We start from the raw sequence: 14,028 nt of genomic DNA, 5'->3' as shown, positions 1-14,028 counted from the left end.
TAATCCCAGCAACTCAGGAGGCTGAGGTGAGAGCATTGCCCAAGGTCAGGAGTTCAAGGCCAGCCACATAGCAAGACCCCGTCTCAACAAAATAAAGATAAAAAATTAGTTGGGAGTGCTGCCACTTGCCTGTTCCAGCTACTTGTAATGCTGAGGCATGAGGATTGCTTGCACCTAGGAGTTAGAGGCTGCAGTGAGCCATAATTATGCCACTGTACTCCAGCTTGTACTACTAGTTAGGAAGCTTTTGGCTGTATGTAACTCGAATGTGACAATGCAAATGAAATGCTATGTCACTCAAGAAGTTCAGAAGTAGGGTGTTTCCAGGGTTGGCGAATTCAGCCTTCTGATACATCATCAAGGATTTGAGTTCTTTCTATATACTTCTTCTACTATCTGCAGATCATTGGCTCATCCTCTTAGTCCGGCCTTTTTTGGCACCGAGGAACACTTTGGTGGAAGAAAGTTTTTCCACGTATTTTGCAGTGAGGGGGGAAAGGTGGGAGAGGGTGCTGCTGGTGATTTCAGGATGAAACTGTTCTACCTCAGATCATCAGGCATTAGATTCTCAAAGAAGCAGGCAACCTAGATCCCTTGCACGTGCAGTTCACAATAGGGTTTGCACTCCTCTGAGACTCTAATGCTGCTGCTGATTCTGTAGGGTTTGTGCTCCTATGAGAATATAATGCTGCTGCCGATTCTGACAGGAGGCTGGGCTTAGGCAGTAAGGCATGCTCACCCCACTCACCTCCTGCTGTGTGGCCTGGTTCCTAACAGGCCATGAATAGGTACTCCTCAGTGGCCTAGGAGTTGGGGACCCCTGTCTTAGTCTTATTCCCTCCAAGGCCCAAGATGATTGCCATTGCTCCAGAAGATAATATCTTTACCACATCCCTTTTTGAGAGTGGGGAAAACTTTTCCAGAACCTCCATCAGGTGGTAAGGGGAATGGGAATATAACAAGTCTTACACTGGTCAATGGTAAGGGGAACAGGAGTATAACAACGGGTTGAGACCAGTAGCTCTTAACTCCAGCCCCATGTTAGCAATACTACCTGCAAGGTCTAGGCTCCTGAGTCCATGACACACCAACAGTCTGTAGCTCAGTGTCTCTGGGGATGGGACCTGGGCTTTGTGTATATTTTTAATTCCCTCGGTATTTCCAATGGGTAGCAGGGTTCAAAACTGCTCTTTTATGCTAATTATACTTCACCTCCTGGGACTAGGGAAGGTTCTGGTTTCCCCCTTGAAGAATACTGGATTGTTAGCAGAGGAAATGATCGGGAAGTGTTTGTTATGTATGTAGACTAATGATAGCATTTGACACATATGTTGTGCTCCTATTTCTGCAGTTTAAAGAATTGTCTAAGTACACAAAATGACATATATGACAAGAAAAAAATCTGGAAGACTATAGATCAGACCTTAAATACTGATTATTATAGTGGGTGGGGAGGGTTAATTTGGGATTATTTTCACTTGCTAGTTGAACTTTCACAATGAACGTTAATCACATAGTCAGAAAACCAATAATGATACACCATTTTGGAAAAAATATTTTTTAAAAAGAAAGAACAAAAAAGAAAGGTGCAGGGGAAGAGATGCTGCTTTGCCCTTGTCGTTGTCTTCTGTGGGGCAGTGCAGTCCTTTGTTCAGGGACTTGATACTATGATTGTGGAGTTGGCCAGGCACAGTGGTTTATGCCTGTAATCTCAGCACTTTGGGAGGCTGAGGCCAGTGGATCACCTGAGGTCAGGAGTTTGAGATCAACTTGGCCAACATGGGGAAACTCCATCTCTACTAAAAATACAAAAATTAGCGGGGCATGGTGGTGCATTCCTGTAGTCCCAGCTACTCGGGGGGCTGAGACAGGAGAATCTCTTGAACCTGGGAGGCAGAGGTTGCAGTGAGCTGAGGTCACACCACTGCACTCCAGCCTGGGCAACAGAGTGAGACTCCATCTCAAAAAAAAAAAAAAAGAAAGATTGTAGTACTGATAGTATTGATTACTGACCCAACAGTCCATGTTACCTGGGGAAAGGTAAACCCTGATCATGACAGTCTCATTTCTCTTGCTAGTAATGGGCATAGCCCAGAATGTGTGATGCAGCGGTGGCCATTAATACGTGAGAAAGCATCTGCTGCTAGGGGTGGTGGCTCTGGGAAATGTTTCTTTTCTTTTCAAAAACACACAGGAAAAGAGGGTCTCTTTTTACCCCAGACATATTCCTCATTACATGTAATGCCTGGATCTTGCAGCTGCCATCTTATGATTAAGACAAAGCCTACACACTGGGGCTGTCACAGTGAAAATATAAAAAGAACTGGCTCCTCTTTGGTGGCACATTTTTAAACCGGAGGTAAGACTTTCATACAATAAAGTGCACACATCTTAAGCGTAGAGCTTAAGGAAGATTTTATGTGTATACACTCTTGTAACCATGACCCTGATCAAGATACAGCACATTTCCAGCTCTCCAGAGGGCTGTCTTATGCCCCTTCCCTGGCAATTTCCAATTCTCAGTGTTCCCATTCCTTAACAATTTTTTTTTGTTTTTAATTGTGGTTATGAAGACGTAACATTAAATTTACACTCAAACATTTTTATGTGTACAGTTCAGTAGTGTTAATTATATTCACATTGTTGTGCATCAGATCTCCAGGATTTTCTTCATCTGTAAAACCGGAACTCCATGCCCATTAAACACTAATTCCTTTCCGACCTCCTCCTGGCCCCTGGCAATCACCATTCTATTTTCTGTTTCTATGTTCTTGACTAGTTTAGGTACCTCGTATGAGTGGAAACATACAGTATTTGTCATTTTGTGACTAGTTGATTTCAATGAGCATAATATCCTTGAGGTTTATCCATGTTGTAGCAGGTGCCAGGATATCCTTCTTTTTATATTTTTTAAATTTTACTTTAAATTCTGGGATACATGTGCAGAATGTGCAGGTTTGTTACATAGGTGTACATGTGCCATTGTGGTTTGCTGCACCAGTCAACTTGTCATCCAGGTTTTAAGCCCTGCATGCATTAGGTATTTGCCCTAATGTTCTCCCACCCCTTTCGCCCCATTCTCCAACGGGCCCTGGTGTGTGATGTTTCCCTCCCTGTGTCCATGTGTTCTCATTGTTCAACTCCCAGTTATGAGTGAGAACATACGGTGTTTGATATTCTGTCCCTGTGTTAGTTTGCTGAGAATGATGGTTTCCAGCTTGATCCATGTCCCTGCAAAGGACATAAACGCATTCTTTTTTATTGCCGCATAGTATTCCACAGTGTATGCATGCCACATTTCCTTTATCCAGTCTATCATTGATGGGCATTTGAGTTGGTTCCAAGTCTTTGCTATTGTAAATAGTGCTGCAGTAAACATACATGTGCATGTGTCTTTATAGTAGAATGATTTATAATCCTTTGGGTATATATTCAGTAACGGGATTGCTGGGTCGAATGGTATTTCTGGTTCTCGATCCTTGAGGAATTGCCACACTGTCTTACACAATGGTTGAACTAATTTACAAGCCCATCAACAAATCCTTCTTTTTAAAGACTGCTTAATATTCCTGTATATCTACAAATCACATTTTCTTTATCCATTCAGCTGTCATTGGAAATTTGGATTGTGCCCACATCTTGGCTACTGTGAATAATCCTGCAATGAACACGAGAGTGCAAGTATCTCCGAGCTCCTGCTTTGAATTCTTCTGGATGTAAACCCAGCAGTGGGATTGCTGGGCCATATGGTAATTCTATTTTTACTTTGTTGAGGAATTTCCATACTGTTTTCCATAGCTGCTGGACCATTTTATATTCCCACCAACAGTGCACAAGGGTTCTTATCTCTCTGCATTCCTGCCAATACTTGTTTTCTGTTCTTTTGATACTGGTCATCCCAATTGGTGTGAGATGATATCATATTGTGGTTTTGATTTGCATTTCTTGAAAGGTTAGTGATGCTGAGCATCTTGTCCTGTGCTTTTTGGCCATTTTCTTTGGAGAATTATCTATTCAAGTCCTTTGCCCATTTTCAACCCCCTGTCCTAATTCCTATCTGCATGGTTTTTACTTGTTCTTGAACTTTATATGAATTGAATAATATATATAAATTTTTTTGCACTTGGCTTCCTTTGCTCAACCTGTTTTTGAAATTCTTTAATGTAATTATGTATACCGGTAGTTTGTATTTATTTATTTATTTATTTATTTTTGAGATAGGATCTGGTTCTGTCCCCCGGGCTGGAGTGCAGTGGCACGATCGCAACTCACTGCAACTTCAAACTCCTAAGCTCAAGCAATCCTCCTGCCTCAGCCTCCCAAGTAGCTGGGACTTTAGGCACATGCCACTATACCCTGGTAGTTTTAAATTTTTTTTTTGTAGAGAGAGGGTCTCTCCATGTTGCCCACACTGATCTTGAATTCCTGGTCTCAGGTGATCCTCCTGCCTTGCCTCATAAAGACCTAGGATTACAGGCATGAGCCACCGTGTCCAGGCTAGTTTATCTTTTTAAAAAGAGCACTGTGTAATGATCCATTCATTTTTTTCATATAGATTATTTTCTATATTGACATAACATTTCTCCCAAACTACTGAATTTTGGTGGTATTTGTTGTAAATCAAGTGACCACACATGTTTGGGTCCAACTCTGGAGTCCAAATTCTATTCCATTGGTCTATTTGTCCAACCCTGCACCAATATTACACTGCCTAATTATAATAGCTTTATAGTAAGCATTGATATCTGATGATGTATATCCTTCTTTAAGATTGCCTAGGTTATTTCTAGGTCCATTGTATTTCCACAGACATTTTAGAATTAGCTTGATAATTTCTACACTTTATAGGATTTTGGTTGGGATTGCATTAAATCTATAAATCAATTTCAAGGGAATTAATTACCAATATTGAGTCTTCTAATCCATGGTATATTATTCCATTTATTTTGACCTCATCTTGATGTCATTATTAAGCAATTGATTTAATTTAATCAATCCTGGATTGATTTCCTTTAGTCTTCATATTATTATATCATGCATATTACTTATTAAGACTTTTTTTCTAGTTATTCACAGCCATAAACATCTCAACTGATACAATAAATTTGTCCTCTAGTGTGATAGATGAAGCGAAGGCTTTAGTCTGTACCATTCACTGTGCGACCATGGGTAAATCACCTTACCTCTCTGGGCCTATTTCCTTATCCATGAAAATCCCACAGAATTGAAAATTCCCTTTTTAACAAACTGATGAATGTCAAATCATCTCTTTTTTTTTTTTTTTTGAGACGGAGTTTCGCTCGTTACCCAGGCTGGAGTGCAATGGCGCGATCTCGGCTCATCGCAACCTCTGCCACTTGGGTTCAGGCAATTCTCCTGCCTCAGCCTCCTGAGTAGCTGGGATTACAGGCACGCACCACCATGCCCAGCTAATTTTTTGTATTTTTAGTAGAGACGGGATTTCACCATGTTGCCCAGGATGGTCTCGATCTTTTGACCTCATGATCCACCTGCCTTGGCCTCCCAAAGTGCTGGGATTACAGGCGTGAGCCACCGCACCCAGCCAACTCATCTCTTGTGTCTCAATTTAAGTGTCACTTTTGTTAGGCAGGCTTCCCTGACTCTTCCAGAAAAAAATCTAGATTTTCTTTTCCTATACAGGCCTCTCAAAGCAATCAGCACACTGAAATGCCATTGTTTGCCTATTTGTCTCCATCAATGCCTTGGATCAGACAGGGACTGGTAGGAAACAGAAAGCACACTTACAGGCTTCATTGAAGAGAAGACTAGACAGGAGTAAGGAAACCCATACTGGATGATGAAGCACCCAGGGCCTAGCCATAAGCAGAAGCCATTACCAGTCTTGGGCTTGAAGGATTAAGATGAAAGAAGTATTACTGGAACTTAGTGATACCTATAGCTGTGGAAGAGGGACTGCCCGACAGATGGACTGGGTGTTGGGTGGGGGGAGGGAAAAACAAATACCGACAACCTCTCTTGTTTCTCCCTGTCTGATTTCATTCCATTGTTCCCATAGGCTGAAACCAACCACAGGTCAGGGGGTGATGGAGCTTGGGTGATAGACTGTATAACATTCAGTCTCTTGGAACACAGAGTAGGGCAGAGAGAGGCAGATACGGGTACAGGAGAAGGAACATGTAATGCTTAGGATACTCACCTTTAGTGTGAGCTTTTGAGAATAGACCCCAAGTCTTTGAAAGGTAATGTTGCCACAGTCCTTTATACACTTGTTTCAACAATAAACATCACAAAAATAAAAGACTGTCACCCCAGATATGACCATAGCTAATTAATTGTTATACAATATTTCAGATTTATATATATATACACACTGAATGTATGGGTCTGTGGAAGATCGCAATTCAAAAAATGACCACAGCAGTTATTTCTAATCTCATATGCTTTTCTAGATATTACCATTCCCCATCACGAGGTAAGTTTGTTTTCGATCCCTTTGAAACCAGGGAGGGCTTTGTGATGGCCTTGGCAGATAAAATGTGCTTTATGACTTCTAAAGTCATCATTATACATGATGCTTTATGACTTCTAAGTCATAAAAACAATATGGTTTCCACCTGGAAGTCTCTTTCTTGGGATACTTACCCTGGGAACTCGGCCACCATGTTGTGAGGAAGCCCTGTCACATGAGGAGGGCACATGCAAGTGTTCTGGCTGATTTCCCAGCTGAGATCCCAGCTGACAGCATCAATTGCCAGAATGAGTTTCTAGATGATTCCAGCTTTCAGTGTTCCAACCACCTCAGCTGATGCTAGTTGGAACAGAGGCATGCTAGTTGGAACAGAGGCAATTTATTCTCCTAAAGCCCTATTCACATTGAAGATATGTGAGCAAAATAAGTGTTTTTTTAAGTCATAGAGGTTTTGAGCAATTTGTTACATAATCATAATAACCAGCAAAGAGGCAATATGAGGGGGTTAAGCTCTCAGACTCTGCAGCCAGACTGCATGGGTTTCAATGTGGTCTCTGAAACTTCTTCCCTGTGCAATATTTGGCAAGTTGTTCAAATTCTATTTTAAGTTCAGGGGTACATGTGTAGGACGTTCAGTTTTGTTACACAGGTAAATGTGTGCCATGGTGGTTTACTACACAGATTGTCCCATCACCCAAGTATTAAATCCAGCACCTATTAGTCATTCTTCTCCATGCTCTCCCATTCCCCCACCTCCCCACCCCCCAGGTCCCAGTGTGTATTGTTCCTCCACCATGTGTCCATGTGTTCCCATCACTCAGCACCCACTTATAAGTGAAAACGTGGTATTTTGTTTTCTGTTTCTGTGTTAGTTTGCTAAGAATAATGGCTTCCAACTCCATCCATGTCACTGCAAAGGACATAATCTCATTCCTTTTTATGGCTGCATAGTATTCCTAGGTGTATATGTACCACATTTTCTTTGTCTAGTGTATCATTGATGGGCATGTAAGTTGATTCTACGATTTTGCTATTGTAAACAGTGCTGTAATGAACATACACGTGTATGTATCTTTGTAATACAATTATTTACATTCTTTTGGGTATAAATCTAGTAATAGAATTGCAGAGTCAAATGGTATTTCTGTCTCTAGGTCTTTGAGGAATTGCCACACAATGGTTGAACCAATTGACATTCCCACAAACAGGGTAAAAGTGTTAATTTTTCTCCACAACCTTGCCATTGTCTATTGTTTTTTTATTTTTTAATTATAGCCATTCTATTTTTTCCTTCTTTTTTTTTTCTTTTCTGTATTTTTTTTTTTAGATGTAATCTCACTCTGTCACCCAGGCTGGAGTGCAGTGGCACGATTTCGGCTCTCTGCAACCTCTGTCTCCCAGGCCCGAGCGATCCTTCCACTGCAGCCTCCCAAATAACTGGGACTACAGTCATGTACGTTTTTTTTTTTTATTATTTTATTTTTATTTTAGTGGAGATGGAGTTTCACTATGCTGCCAGGGCTGGTCTGAAACTCTTGGACTCACGTAATCAGCCCACCTTAGCTTCCCGAAGTGCTGGGATTACGGGCATTAGCCACATACCTGACCAGTAACAGCCATTTTGATTGGCATGAAACAGTATCTCATTGGGGGGGTTTTGATTTGCATTTCTCTAATGATCAGTGATGCTGAGCTTTTTTTCATGTTTGTTGACTGCATGCATGTCTTCTTTTAAGAAATTTTTGTTCATATCCTTAAGTTGCTCAAATTCAAATCCTCACTTTCTTCATCTGTAAAGTGGGAATAATGACATTAAAAATCTCAGTAGGATTAGTGTATAAAACACTCAGCCTAGTTCTCATCACATATTAAATGACTCTTTTTGATTACTAATTCCCTGAAAGTCCACCAGGAAAAAGTGGACCAAAAAGCTTAGCTTTGTTGGTCAAACAAAGCTAAGCCTATTAAGTTAACTGTAGTAAGGGAGAACACCTTGAGAAGTTTTTCTAGTATTTCCAAATGAAGAAATTAAGGCAAGGACACTTATAGGGTTTAAGCTGCTCTGGGTGACTTTTAGGTAAGTGATATAGACAGGAAACTGGCTGGGTTTGGGCAGAATTTATGACATAATTGCTTTGGATTGGTGAGCCCAGAGAGGAAAGAGCCTTGAAGTAATTCTTGATGAGCAAGTTATCTATTTTGATAAGTAAGATGTTTAGTTGGTTCAGTCTTATCTTCCAAGAGCAGGCATGTCCTGGAGCAAGCAGCTACATTATTATTACTTGGTCCCAGTATTGTTTAAGGCAGGGGAGAAAAGTATGTTGCTCACAGTTCTCATTATTATACATATCTTTTCATGAAAAAAGATCGTACCCCACCTGTTGTATAGAAACTTACCTTTTCATTTAACTACATGTCTTGAACAGCTTTCCTTATCAGCACATGTCAATTAATTTTATCATTTTCAACAGCTTCCCAATATTAACTTGCATAGGGGCATCATGAGTGGTTTGCCTTTTCCCATATCAGCAGGTATGTGGTATGTATCTGAAGTGAGCTGGGGCACCCAGACCCTAGTACAGTGCCTGGCACAGAGTAGGAGCCCAGAAAGGGTTTGTTATTTTAAAAAGAGTGGACATGACCTGTGTAAGATATTATATACATATAATACACTAGTGGAGGGTTGAGGTTCCCCGATTTCTGCATCTTATCTCATCCCAGTTTGTCTCCTGTATTAGGAACAGTGTCATGGATATTCATGGCCTGCGACAGTTCTAGAAGGCCCTGTGGATCTGGGACGGGGGAGATTGCTGAGGGGCTTGAAATCCAGGGAGGCTGGTGAGCTGTGCGGTGACCAGCTGAGGCAGGGCTGGATGGAGGATGCAGCTGGGGCTCAGGGGTGCCTGGGTGCCCAGGTACCCAGGAGAGGGGTGGCAGCAAGTTTCAGTGGGTGTGGGCTTTAGCAGTGGGTGCCATCAAGACACCACTGGCTAGGCAAGGCAAGGGACATCTCGTGAAACCAGCCAGGACTCAAAGGACTGTACAAGGGCCACCTCCCCCATTGTCATGAAAACATTTCCCTACATCTTGAGGAGAAGGAAGCAGCGGAGAAAACATTTGAAGAAAAATGAAGCAGCCCCTGTAGAAGTTTTTTTCTTTTTCTTTTTTTTTTTTAGAGGTTTTAACCTGATAATCAGATGCAATACTTATGAGAAAGAGAATGAGATGCAATGAAGGCATGGTGTGACATCACACCAGCAGGGGGCATTTGGAAATAGGTGGGGCATCTTCCACCCACTACAGAAAAGTAGAAAACATCCTGGAACAAATACACTTATATCTATCACATGGATTTCTCAGTTATGTGGGGGATTTGGCTGTAATCATTTTATCTACTTTTTTCTGAAGCAGTTTAAAGCAAGTTGCAACTGGCATGACATTTCAACCCCTAAATGCATCTCTGACAAATAAGAACATTTTTCTGCATCATGTGGAGATGCTCTTGGTTGACACTAGGAGTGCTACTGGCATTTAAGTGGACAGAGGGCAGAGAGGCTAAATGTCCTGCAATGTGTGGTTGACTTCAGGACAGGAAGAACTGTCAGGCCTAAAGCTCCAATAGCACCATTTGTAGAAAGCCTGTTCTGTAGAGGGATGAACTTGTGTGGGAGTGTCTGGGTGTAGGTGGAAGAGCTGCTGTCACATATTTATTCATTGTATATGTGTGTGTGTTTTTATTATAAAAGTAACACCTAAACTGGTAAGATGTAGAGACATTCCAGAAAAGTCTAAAGAAGCAATAGGATAAAATCAGCTGTCATCTCATCATCCTCTGAGAGTCAACCACTGTTAACATTTTGGCACATTTCCTTCTAGTTCCTGTCTTTTTACATAGTTGAGATCATGCTAAGCATATATACAGCTTCCCATCTGAGAAAGGCATACTTTTAATTGCTTATTTAAAGTTCCTTTTCCTCTGCCCACTCACCACAACGTAGTGGGGTAGAAAGCTGGAGAGCAAGAGGAGATCTGTTTCTAAAACAAAAAACAATGCCACCTTTCACAGAAATGCATTTGATTTGCTGCTTGTTAATTTGTTTTCACCCTACCTACTCATGACCTCAGTTAATCTTCAGAATGACTTTATGAAGTAGAGGTTATCATTCTCATTTTCCAGATGAGATACCAAAGGCACCGTGAGTTTAGGAAGCCCACCCAAGCCCTGTGCTCGTCACCATTCTGACTAACAGGCCCTGAACACACTGTCTACTTCCTGACCAGCTCCAGGAACAGAGAAGCCAGGATATGGAAGTGCAGAGAGAGCACTTGACTCAGGGATCTTGGGAGATCAGAGATTCTAATTCTCTTCTACTGAATCTTAAATGACAAGTAGGACTTACCTCAGTTTTGAGGACTAAATTCTCCCCATTAGATCATCTGCTTCTAGGTTGGCACAACTATCTGGGTCTGAGCATAGTTACCTGGGGCTAGTACCCGAAGTGAGAATGCAAATTACCTATAGTAGATTAAAGATGGCTGCAAATTCATTGACACTCTTTTCACTTAAGAGGAGGGGTCTGTGTTTCTCCCCTTGAATCTGAGCAGACTCAGTGAATGTTGACTAATAGAACATTGCAGAAGTGAAATTACATGCATTTTCTGGCCCAGGATTTAAGAGGATGGAGGCTTCCGCATTCTGCTTCTTGGAACACTTGCTATTAGAACCTGGCTGCCATGTTGTAAGGAGGCCCAAGCAGCTTGCAGGGAGGCCCATGCAGAGATAATGGAGGCCACTGGTGTATAGCCCCAGCCAAGCTCTTAGCCATTAGCTAGCCCTGATTTGCTACCCATGTGAGTGAACAGCTTGGAAGCAAGTCCTCCAGCCCCATTCACACCTACCCAGCTGATGTTGCATGAAGCAGAGATGAGCCAACCCTGCTAAGCCCTGCCTGAATTGCAAATTTATGACCAAAGCTAATGACTGTTGTTATTTTAAGCCATTAAGCTTTGGAATGGCTTGTGATGCAGCCTTTGATACCAGAATGACACCATTTTCTGAGCTGAGCCTCTAGGCCAAAGTTTATGTCAAACCTTCCATACATAGTATCTCCTTTAATCCTCATACTCCACTCTAAGGGAGTAAAACCAATAGCTAACATTTATTGAGTGTTTACAGTATGCCTGGTACATTTCAAAATCCTTTTACTATGTCAATTCATGTAATTGTCCCAACAGCCCTATTTCACAGGTACTCTTATTCTTATTTTACACATGTGGAAACAGGTGCAGAGAAATTGGAGAACTTGCTCAAAATCACACATTAAGTGACAGAGCGAAGGACTCCTTGTCTGATTTGAAAGCCAGCAATTCTAATTGCTCCATTGTGCCGCCTCAAGCAGAGCAGGTCGTTGTCCCTAGTTTTCAGATGAGAAGACTGAGTATCAGAGAGGTGGAGTGACTTCCCCAAGGTTGCACAGCTAATGAGCAACTTCGGGTCACTCATTCTCTGGGCAGCTTAGAACTTCCTCCATGGAAACTGCCATGGCCCTGATGGAGGTGACTGTCCTTTTGGGCCTTTGTCTGTATAGCCATGGCTGACTCTTGATCTCTAACGGTATCCCTGAGCTTGCTCCCTTTCCCTGCAACTGTGGCTCCTTTCCCAGTGACCTTTGGCTGTCCCCACACCTCCAATTCCATCCTCAAAGCACAGGATTTTTCTAATCAAGAAATTTCTTCAGAAGAATGTGCCCAGGGCCCAGAAGGACTTTCCAAAGAACTTTGCAACATTCCAAGGACAGTCTGTGCTTTGAGCTCCAGGCAGTCCTCTCTGCCTTTCCTGCCCTGTCTGCCCAGTCTGCCTTACAGATGAGGGCTGGAGGCAAGCAGGACAGGATATAAAGAATAAAAGTGAACATGAGCTTGCCAATCACACAGACCTGTGGCTTAAGGCAACTATTTAACCACCCAGAACTTCTACTTATCTGTAAAATGGGATTGTGAATAGTCTCTTCTTCATAGGGTTGTTGAATAAAATAATGTGTGTTTCCCAGAGTTCCTCTAATATTTGTTACACCAGATGCTCCAGATGCCGGGAGGGTGTCAGCTGCAGAGTCTTCTTGCCCAAGGTTTTAATCTTCCTATGGTGGCTCCTATCCAAAGACTGACTGATATAGGAGCATAGTGGCCCAATTTGGGACAACATTGAAGGAGACCATTCTAGCTTCAGAGTTGTCGGTGGGTTTGGCCAGGGCTGTTATTGGACCTGCATCGTAGCTTGACTTCTTCTTTTTGTGTTCACTCTCTGCCATCAAGTGTTGATCCAAGGGCCCTTTTTAATAAGTGTCCTGCACACTAAACACTGCCTCAGCTGTGACAGCATGAAAAGCACATACTCAGTGCCTGGCAAGAAGTACTCATGCTCTAGAGTTATGAATACCATTGTATCTGTATGGAGGAATGCTCTGTCATACTATGCTAGCACGCATCCATCCTTCACTCCATTTTCAGCGACATCACATTGCTATCTTCAAATCAGCCATACGTGGGAATCACCAAATGCCACAATCAGGGCCTCCACTCATCCAGGTGACCTGGTTGTTAAACAGTTACCAGCACACCACCGGAACTTAGTCACATGTCCACACTTAACTGAAAGGGATGTGGGAAATGTAGTCTAGCTGCATTTCCAGAGGAAAAGAAAATAGATGTGGTGAATAGCCAAAAAATACCAGGACCTATTTCTGGAACTGGAGCAATCCCAAAAGCCACAGTCTTTCTACTTGTAGGACTGAATGGAAGGGGTGATAAGGAGTCAGCCACAATGTCCATCATATTTTTATTCCCAGAGCCCAGTCAGGACCTGCCCTGAGGCCTGCACTCCATGAAGGTTGAATAATCTCCTCTGCACAGGTACCAAGATTTGGTTACCTTAGGAGCCCTGGAGAGAAAGGATAGCAGTCACAGCTTGGACCTCCCAAGGCAGAAAGACAAAAGTGGGCACAACGTTCGTTTCTTTAGGGCTTAGCTGAACCAATTTGACAGAACAAAGGGCCTTGTCATGCCACTTGTCTTTGCCAGCCTAGAGGCAGAGATTCAAAATGAACTCCCCAAGGGTGGTGCTTAAGATGCCAAAGTTAATTCCTCCAAAGGTGGTGCTACGAGATGCCTGTGGGGCACATGTGGGCAGAAGAGGCCAAAGCCTCAGGCAGTTTGAAATAAGACTTTTCCCCACCCACCTGAGCTATCTTGAGGGGACACCAATTAAGCAGGAAGAGAAGCAGTAGAAGACATGTCAGTTCCTGGCTGCAGCTTCCCACCAAGCTGATCTGGGTCATGTCTGCCAAGGGATGATGCTGATGGAGGCCGTTTGGCACCTGACCTCTGAACTAAGCACCGTTGGGCAGTGTGTCAGTATCAGCCCTGGTCACTCAGTGCATAGCAGAGGCTAAGAGCAAGGGCTCTGCGGTCGCATGGACATGGCTCTGATATGCTCTGTGACCTGGTGAAAATAACTGAAACCCCTTGAGCCTCTTTTCCTCTTCTGTAAAAGATGGCTTGTATCTGTATCTCAGGCATGG

General features: G+C 42.6%; 1 protein-coding gene across 10 annotated transcripts in view; it reads left to right on the top strand.

The window, feature by feature from the left end:
* PDYN (prodynorphin) overlaps positions 1–14,028 on the top strand; it is a 126,397-nt gene that overhangs the window by 39,724 nt on the left and 72,645 nt on the right. For all 10 annotated transcript variants that reach the window (XM_078371198.1, XM_078371197.1, XM_078371193.1 and 7 more), the window contains exon 3: positions 3,608–3,749. The gene's annotated coding sequence lies outside the window, so the exon portion shown is untranslated. The remainder of the gene's footprint in view (positions 1–3,607; positions 3,750–14,028) is intronic.

This window comes from Callithrix jacchus, chromosome 5 (genome assembly GCF_049354715.1).
Source record: "Callithrix jacchus isolate 240 chromosome 5, calJac240_pri, whole genome shotgun sequence".
NCBI classification, from domain to species: Eukaryota; Metazoa; Chordata; class Mammalia; order Primates; family Cebidae; genus Callithrix; species Callithrix jacchus.
This window is presented reverse-complemented; position numbering and strand designations above follow the sequence as displayed.